Here is a 7,500-nt window from a genome sequence, read left to right as displayed (position 1 = left end):
ATATTTCATCATTTGAACGAAGATAAATCCCAGATTGCTCAATCAAATGCAATTTTTCCAATGCCTTATAGGCACTATTTCTTGTTCTTATTATTTGTCACTTGATTAAGAGGTACCTCTCTTACGCATGACTGGTTTATTTTCTAGTTTATTTCATAATTTATTTCCTTGTTTATTTCCTAGTTTATTCATAGTTTATTTCTCCTCAAAAATATAAAGTTTTCACCCGTATTTCAGTCAGATACAGGCGACCATAATTTTACCTTACTTTGTTATTATCTTTTATGGGTTGGTGACCGTAAAATCACTCCTTTACCTCAATATATCCGTTTTGAAAACGGCAAATGTCTGGCAACGTGAATTCCAGGATTAATACCGTTTTTTTTTCTTATTTATTTATTTATTTATTTTTTTTTTTACAGCAAATTTTTAAGTTTACTTCTTCGAAATACACGGATCATTTATGCACACATAAAATTACGCTCTGCGGAAGAAAATAAATAAGACTCGCCATTGCTTTTCTCCATTATCAGGGCAATATATTCACCGGCCGTGAAATATGATATTCGTATGATCTTGAAACACTAATAGCGTTCATAAAATATTGCGAAGAATCGAGATTGCAATATCTATTCTTATGTACCTCAAGTATATTGGAATAAACTCGAGTGAGAGGCTCCTCATACTCCTATACCTCCTACTCCTCCTCTTAATCTTACTACTAATCCTCATACTCCCATACCTCCTCCTCTTCCTCTTAATCCTACTATTACTCCTCATACTCATATACCTCCCCCTCCTCCTCTTAATACTCCTACATCATGCTCCTATTCCTCCTCCTCCTTCTCTTAATCCTCCTACTCCTACTCATGCTCCTATTACTTCTCCTACTCCTCTTAATATTATTACTCTTCCTCATGCTCCTTCTCCTCCTCCTCCTCCTCTTAATCCTCCGACTCCTCCTGATACTCCTGTTACTCTTCTTCCTTCTCTTAATCCTCTTACTGCTCCTAATGCTCCTATTCTTCTTACTCCCTCTCCTAATCCTCCTACTCATACTGATGCTCCTATTCCTCTTCCTCCTTCTCTTAATCCTCCTACTCCTCCTGATCCCCTTATTCCTCTTCCTTCTTTTCTTAATTCCCCTACTCCTCTTGATGCTCCTATTCCTCTTCCTCCTTCTCTTAGTCTTCCTACTCCTCCTGATGCTCCCATTCCTCTTCGTCCTTCTCTTAATTCTCATACTCCTCATGATGTTCCTATTCCTCTTCCTCCTTCTCTCAGCCCTCCTACTACTCCTCATGCTCCTATTCCTCTTTTTCCTTCTCTTAATCCTTCTACTCCTCCTGATGCTCCTATTCCTCTTCCTCCTCCTCTTAATCCTCTTACTTATCCTGATGTCCCTATTCATACCCCTCCCCTTAGTTTAATCTTCCTACTTCTCCTGATTCTCCTATTACTCCTCCTCCACCGTTTAATCTTCCTACTCTTCCTGATGGTCCTATTCCTCCTCCTCCTTCTTTTAATTTTCTTTCTCCTCCTGATACTTTTATTCCTCATCCTCCTCTTGATCCTCCTACTCCTCCTCATGCTCCTATTCCTCCTGCTCCTGCTCCTCCTGCTCCTCCTCCTCCTCCTATTAATCCTCCTACTCCTCATCTTCCTATTCTTCCTCTTCCTTTTCTCAATCCTCCTACGTAACCTCATGCTCCTATTCCTTCTCTTCCTTCTCTTAATCATCCTACTCCACCTCATGCTTGTATTCCTCCTCTTCCTCCTCCTGCTCTTAATCCTCCTACTCCTCATGTTCCTATTAATCCTCCTCCTTTTTTTAATCCTCCTACTTCACGTCATGCTCATATTCCCCCTTCTCCTCCTCTTGATTTTCCTACTCCTCCTCATGCTCCTATTCCTCCTCCTCCTTCTCTTAATCCCCCTACTCTTCTTCCTGCTCCTATTCCATCTTCTCTTCTTCATCTTCCTACACCTCCTCATGCTCCTATTCCTTCTACTCATTCTCTTAATTCTGCTCCTCTTAATCCTCCTCCAGCTATTTATGCTCCTGTTTCTTCTCTTTCTCTTAATCCTCCTCCTCCTCCTCCTCCTGTTAATTCTCCTACTCCTGGTTATTTTCCTCTTCCTCCTTCTCTTAATCCTCCTACTCCTCCTCCTCCTCCTCCCCTTCTTCCTCTTAATCATCTTCCTCTTCTTAATCCTCCTTTTCCTCTTAATCCTTCTTCTCCCATTCCTTCTAATCCTCATATTCCTTCCTCATGCTCCTGTTCCTACTCCTCTTTCTCTTAATCCTCTCTCTTCCTCCTCTTACCCATCCTACTCCTACTCCTGCTCCTGTTACTGCTCTTGTTCTTCCTCCTCCTCTTCTTAATCCCCTTCCTCCTACTCCTGCCCCCACTCCTCCTAATCCTTCTCTTATTCCTCCTACTGTCAATCCTCCTCCTTCTCGCTTTCCTCCTCCTCTTTACATCCAATGACATTTCATAGTGTACGCCCACTTGCATGATTAGTTTATCCATTTATAAACGAGTTTAATCTCCCAATAATTTCCTTCATCTCCGGTCTTAGCTCTGAAAATCTTAAAGAATCTTGAACTGAGAAGCATTCGTAAATTCGTTTAACCTTGGGATAATTTCATCTGATCAAATAGGTAGGAGAGGTGAGGATTCCAGGTGAAAAATTCCAGACACTTAAGTAAGGCAGTTACAACGAAGTAAATAAACTTTTAATTAAAAGTTATGGAAAATCACGTATGGTTGAGTTAGAGGGATAACATTGAAGTAATGAATGGTTCAGAAGATTGACTAAATAATATTGTTATCATTATTCTTATCATTATCACAACAATTTGTTAGAAAAGCAAAATGCTACGAGCCGTAGTGTATCAGTGATCGGAGAAGGGAAGAGTAAATTATAAAATAGAAGCTAAAAATCTGTGAAAACTTGAATACTGATTTATACAAAGGGAGAAAACTAATTGGAAAAATCAACCAAACCATTACTAGGGATAAACCCTAGATGAAAACACACTGAAATAAAACTGAGTGATTTGCAAAAAGATTAAAATCCAAGATAAAAGAAAGGATCAATAAAAATGTTACGTTTATGAATCTGTCTGTATTATCTATTAATATATAAATGTTGCAATATCAGACTTAGCTCAAAAATACTATTGAAAAACGTAACGCAAAAATATCAAACTTATCCAATCAATTTAATTTTCAGTAATAATGAATCCTCTGTTTTTTTTTTTTTTTTTTTTTAGATTTCTAGTTATTTTGGTTAGACTAATCCACTTCATTCCACTAACTGGCATTGTTTTTAAGTCTTTGTGTTGATTGGTTAATTTGATGTTGTTTTGTTATATATCTCTCATAATCTCTCAGATGGAATCGTTCTTTTACCATTCTGGTGTGTGAAGGACCGTTGTGTGAAAGTATTGTACCAACCGTGTGTCACACAATTGTACATAATTCCTTTTGTATATAATATGCTTGTATCTTCGCTCTTCCCTCGCACTCAAACGAACATGAAAATTCATGTCTGCTGTTTTGCTCTGAATATTGTCTGTCTTGTGAACTTGTTATGTCCTGTTGCCTTGAGGTTTTGTATATAAGGAGAGTGTTCCACAATAATATAACTCAGTCGTTTCCAGTCTGCCTTTGAGTTCACCCCCTCTCTCGGCACCGTCACATTGGTGACCCCGGAAGTCGACTCGCTCCCACTGCCTTCCACCCCCACCTCCCTCGCCCCTCCATCGCTGGTACTATGGCGGAGGCTGACTCTACTCCGGCAGTTGGCACTGCGGCCGCTCCATTGAAACTTTCACCCTTCGCCAGCGGAGAAGCGTTCGCTTGGTTTCAACGCGCTGAAGTCCACTTTCGTATCAGGGGCGTGACTCGCTCAACCACCAAAGCGGATTATGTTCTCGCGGCGATACCCGAGGACACCTTCCCAGAAATATCCGACTGGCTTTGTGAACAAGGAGACACCCCAATAGAGTATGACGCCCTCAAATCATACCTTCTGCAGCAGTACTCGCCGTCGCCAGCCGCCCGTATAGCAAAGCTTTTTCAGCTCTCGCAACAACCGTTGGGGGACCAAAGGGCTTCGCTTGCCCTCAGGGAAATGACCAGTATCGCTCGCCTTCAACCTGCCGCAGACGGCTCTCCTCGTGAGGTGAACCTACTCCGTGCCCTTTGGATACGCCGTTTACCTGAACCTGTGCGCGCTGCCATACCCGATGTCGATAGTTTACCCATAAAGGACTTGATGACCAAAGCTGACGCCCTTATGGACAGCCACTTCAAGACCTCCATCAACGCCTCCACCACTGACGACGAGGATGCCTATTCAACGTCAACCGAAGCTGACATGAACGCCGTAGGACATACACGCCTACCCCGTGACGTGCCGAAGCGGCGACAAAGCCGCCCACCACCCACCAATTGCTCGCGCCCCAACGAACGACTTCTACAGCCACTTACTACCTCCCATCCGCCACAGTTTTGCTACTACCACTTCAGATTCGGGGCAATCGCGAAGAAATGTGCCAAAGATTGTCAGTGGCCAAAAAACGTGTAAGTAGGCCATCGCTTGTGGCGGTGGCCTCCCATGTTTCTAATCTTTTCTTTTTACAGGATGCAGGAACGGGCGTGCGATTTTTGGTAGACACGGGTGCTTGTCGTTCTCTTTTGCCGAGGAAACTCTTCAAGGCACAACGTAGTCTGTCTACATCTGCCGACGTCCGCTTGGTAGCTGCCAACGGATCTGCGATACCCACCTACGGTTACGAGAGCCTCACATTATCGTTCGGAAACGGTAAATTCAATTGGAAGTTTCTCGTTGCTGACGTCACAATGCCAATCCTCGGTGCGGATTTCCTCTCTCATTTCCACCTTCTGGTCGATGACGCCCACCGACGATTGGTCAACGCAGACTCGTACTTGTCGACACCTCTTCAACCCGCCCCCTCTAACCTCGCTCTCCACATCAGCGCACCCACGGATGCCTACGCCCACCTCCTCACGTCGTACCCGGAAGTTTTCCGTCCAGAACTTCGCCAAACGCCCACGGTTCCTGCCAAGCACGGTATTTATCACCATATCAAGACGACGGGACCCCCAGTCTTCGCAAAATTCAGACGTCTGGCACCGGAACGATTGGCAGCCGCCAAACAGACGTTCGCCGAAATGGAGAAAATGGGCATTTGCCAAAAGGCCTCCAGCCCATGGTCGTCACCCTTACACATCGTTCTGAAGAAAGACTGCTCCCTCCGTCCGTGCGGGGATTACAGGCGCCTCAACATGCAAACAGAACCGGATCACTACCCTCTCCCAAACATTGCCAATGTAACCTCCTACCTGCATAAAGCGAAGGTTTTCTCTACGCTCGACCTCCTGAAGGGGTATTATCAGGTGCCTATGAACCCAGAAGACATCCCCAAGACCGCCATCACCACTCCGTTTGGCACATACACCTTCAATTACTCTTGTTTTGGCCTTCGTAATGCTGGGGCAACGTTTCAACGTCTCATGGATGGCATCTTAGGGGACCTCCCTTTCTGTGTATGTTATGTGGACGACATACTTGTGTTCTCCTCCTCAAAAGAGGAACACCTCCGTCACCTGCGCATCGTGCTCGACCGCCTGCAACATCGGCCTTGTAGTCCAGTACGACAAGTGTACCTTTGGCGCCAACGAAGTGTTGTTCTTAGGGCACCGTATCACTCCTGAAGGAGTCCAACCCCTCCCTGAGAAGGTAGCAGCCGTTCAGAATTTCCCCATGCACTCGACCGTCAAAGCTCTGCAGGAATTCTTGGGCATGATCAACTATTATCACCGTTTTCTGCCAGCCATTGCTGCCACTCTTGCTCCCCTCTACGCCTCCCTCAAGGGCAAGCCAAAGGACTTGAAGTGGGGTCCCCTTCAAGAAGCAGCCTTCTGCAATGCAAAGAAGGCCCTATCAACTGCTGCGGCTCTCACTTTTCCTATCCCACACGCCCCTCTCCTTCTCTCCACCGATGCCAGCGACGTCGCTATTGATGCAGTACTCGAGCAGGTGGTCAAAGGCTCGCCCCGCCCATTGGCCTTCTTCAGCAGAAAACTGTCCAAGGCAGAATCGGGTTATTCTACCTTCGATCGAGAATTGCTGGCGGTGCATTGGCTGTCCGTCACTTTCGCCATTTCTTAGAAGGTACGCCCTTCGTCATTCGCACAGACCACATGCCTCTGGTGCACGCCTTCACTCGACAGTCTGACGCCTGGTCCGCCCGTCAACGCCGACATCTCTCCGCCGTGGCTGAATACAATTGCACCCTCCAATACGTCCCTGGGAAAATGAATCCCGTTGCCGATGCCCTGTCAAGAAACACGTTGGCTGCCATTCAACTGGGATTGGATTACAACGCCCTGGCTGAAGCCCAACGACAGGATCCAGAGTATCAAGCTTGTAGGACATCCTGCACGTCCCTCCGTTGGGAGGATTTTCCCCTCGAAGACTCCAACACCACCCTCCTCTGTGACGTCAGTACTGGTAGACCGCGACCTTGGATTCCTGCTCCCATGCGCCGACAGGTGTTTGATTTCATCCACGGCCTTTCACATCCCTCGTGCCGTTCTACTGCACAGCTGCTGAAGGCAAAGTTCATTTGGCACGGCATTTCTAAGGATGCTAAGGATTGGGTCCGCGCCTGTACTTCTTGCCAAACTTCCAAAGTACATCGACACACGGATTCAGGAGTGGGCACCTTTCCTCAACCTCAGCGTCGTTTCGCACACATTCACGTCGACGTTGTAGGCCCCCTACCCACATCACAAGGACATCGTTACCTGTTTACCGTCATCGACCGCTCCACTCGTTGGCCTGAAGCCATTCCCATGGAAACTGCAACGTCCGCCTCATGTACATCTGCCTTACTCTCTGGATGGATTTCAAGATTCGGTATCCCTGAGCATATTACTTCTGACAGGGGAACCACTTTCACCTCTCAATTATGGACGTCATTAGCGAATCTCCTGGGCATCACCCTACATCACACAACGGCCTACAACCCCGCTGCCAATGGAATGGTTGAACGTTTTCATCGCACCCTCAAAGCAGCTTTGATGTCCCGCTGCAAGGATTGCAACTGGTTTACTCAGCTTCCCTGGGTCCTCCTTGGACTAAGGACCACTCCTAAAGACACCCTCGACGTCTCGGCAGCCGAAATGGTGTATGGCGACCCGTTGGTCGTCCCTGCCGAGTTTTTTCCTTCTACAACCTCCTCTGACGATCTCCAGCGCATACGTCACGTCGTGGGAAAATTTACTCCGTGCCGCCAGACTTACAAGCCCCCAGCGAAGCATCACATACCAACGGACTTGCACTCTGCAACGCACGTCTTCCTGCGTAACGACACCAGCAAGCCACCACTAACGGCCCCCTTACACGGGCCCTTTCCTTGTGATCCGACGCAGTCCGAAAGCATTCCTCCTAAACATTCGG

General features: G+C 46.5%; 1 long non-coding RNA gene across 1 annotated transcript in view; it reads left to right on the top strand.

Moving 5' to 3' along the window:
- LOC137656650 (uncharacterized) overlaps positions 1–7,500 on the top strand; it is a 116,118-nt gene that overhangs the window by 47,622 nt on the left and 60,996 nt on the right. The window lies entirely within an intron of this gene.

This window comes from Palaemon carinicauda, chromosome 17 (assembly GCF_036898095.1).
Source record: "Palaemon carinicauda isolate YSFRI2023 chromosome 17, ASM3689809v2, whole genome shotgun sequence".
NCBI lineage: Eukaryota > Metazoa > Arthropoda > Malacostraca > Decapoda > Palaemonidae > Palaemon > Palaemon carinicauda.
The sequence above is the reverse complement of the archived record's forward strand: the minus strand, read 5'-3'. Positions and strand labels throughout refer to the sequence as shown.